The following is a 1,996-nucleotide window of genomic DNA, read 5'->3' as shown; positions in this document are numbered from 1 at the left end:
ATATATGCACAGGCACAGAATAAGACGATCGCCCCTGAGGTCTGCGACACGTGAACCGCTCGAGCAGGAGCGCACTGTTGCCGCGCACCCACGCATCGAGTTTAGCGGCCAAGATGTGGAGAAGCCGGTCTGAAAAGTCCTGCAGTTGGATGCTCGTGAAAAGGAGGGCGACTACTCTGGGCATTATAGCACAAAGCACGGCCAAATGACGCCCGGAATCGTTGCCATTTACGCACTACACTTTCATAATGCGACAACTTATTCTCAGTGAACTCCATTTTCCTTCTGTTGTACATTTGAAGCCTCTCCGAAACTGAATCGCTCGCGCGAAATAAATAAATAAATAAAAATACACATCTAAACACCCTAAAGAATGCCACTTCCATCYTCTCTCAAATTYGAGTAATTGTGCAGAGAAACTATGGTCCGTGGCTGTACTGGGACAGCTATTTGATTTAATACGGACCAAATAAGCCACAGCATCCGACGTTTCTAATTGAGCTCAGGAGACAGAGCAGCGCGAGCGGTCAGATAATTTGAAGACGCACATTTTGTGACAATAACCATCAGGACTAGGAACAATAATAAAAAGAAAAGCTCACCTTCTGTGCTGGGAGATGCTGAAAAATTAACCGTGAGTATCGCCGCGATGAGACATCTCTGACTCACAAAAAAGAAGTGCCATGAATTAATCTGAAGTGGGGGAAACGGAGAGAAAGGATCCTCATCTGACTCGGGAGTGAAGCACGAGCGAAGTAGGAACAAAAAAAAAAAAAATCCACTACAAAAAACTTATCCTTGTGCTAAAAATGTGATCCTTGCGTTTAATAAAAAAGAAAAAACAAACAAACAACAACTTCGTGTTTTTATTTTTTTTTGTTGTTGTTTTGTTTTTTTTTTTTTAAAAAAAAGGGAAGGCTGCAGTAATTCCTCTTCGGGTGGCTTTGGACTCACAATCCCACAGCCGGAGACACGCAATGATCCATGGTTGCTTTACATAAACTTTGTATCGCTAACCTAATTTGACTTGGAAAATCTACCAGCGGTTTTCACGCTGAAACAACACCCACACGTGTGCTAAACGCCTCTTTGTGCGAACATTACAACTTCAATCCATGAGGGCGAAAAAAAAGGAGAAAAGAAAAAGGAAAAAAAACAAGACAATATGCCTCTAATAAACCAACTAAAAAAATTTAAAAAAAAGCGTGAAGCTAATTTATTCAACAGTCACTTGTTTGAACTGATTTAAAGCTCCGCACACAGAAAAAAACAAACAAACAAACAAAAAAATAAAAAACTCTTAAATGAGGGATGCAGAGAGCGCATCGCCCCCCCCAGTGGAGTTGGATCAAAGTGTGCCTCAGTGCAGCATCACTTACAGGAGCCGGGATAGGCGGTTCACCGTATCTGTCTGCTAAGCTGTAGATGTCTCAGTAGTATAGTATGAACTCAGCTCCTCAATGCTGCCCACCTCTCTTTCCCTCTCGCTCTCCCTCCGACTGACATCATAGGCGGAAGGAGGAGCCAGCCGCAGCTTTAAGAGCCACCGGTGCTCTTAAAGCCGCACTGCGCTGGAGAGATGCTTTTCGTCGGAGATGTACAGTACAGTGGGTAGACGTGCAGGTGTTATGGACCAGAGATGCCTGGGTTGCGTGCTGTAGCCACCGTAGTCTAGAAGTCTGCCTGAAAGCTAAGTGGGGGCACTGTTCTCTTTCACACCGAGCCTTGCCTCTGCTTTTTATTTCCAGTAGGGGGTCTACTGTAACTTTGGCGTCTTTATAGGATGGAGAAGTTCTAATTCTCTTCAGAAGATTGATCATGTCTTATTGAGAGAGAGAGGATCCTTCTGATATGTGAACCTTCTTTGTGGAGGTATAAATATATGAAGGACGTTATGAGCATGCCAAGACGTCATTTGAAATTATTCCACAGAGAAATGCAAGAAGTTATTTCTTCTCACCCTGGTCTTAACACACACACACATTATATATATATA

General features: G+C 43.3%; 1 protein-coding gene across 5 annotated transcripts in view; it reads right to left on the bottom strand.

Moving 5' to 3' along the window:
• Positions 1 to 1,483, bottom strand: part of pcdh11 (protocadherin 11) — a 163,932-nt gene extending 162,449 nt beyond the window's left edge. For 3 of the 5 annotated variants that reach the window (XM_008420359.2, XM_008420360.2, XM_008420361.2), the window contains exon 1: positions 603 to 1,482. The gene's annotated coding sequence lies outside the window, so the exon portion shown is untranslated. Of the gene's footprint in view, positions 1 to 602 lie in introns of all 5 variants that reach the window. The other 2 variants (XM_008420358.2, XM_008420362.2) reach the window with 2 other exon arrangements.
• Between the last annotated feature and the right edge of the window lie 513 nt (positions 1,484 to 1,996).

Source organism: Poecilia reticulata, linkage group LG10, assembly GCF_000633615.1.
Source record: "Poecilia reticulata strain Guanapo linkage group LG10, Guppy_female_1.0+MT, whole genome shotgun sequence".
NCBI classification, from domain to species: Eukaryota; Metazoa; Chordata; class Actinopteri; order Cyprinodontiformes; family Poeciliidae; genus Poecilia; species Poecilia reticulata.
This window is presented reverse-complemented; position numbering and strand designations above follow the sequence as displayed.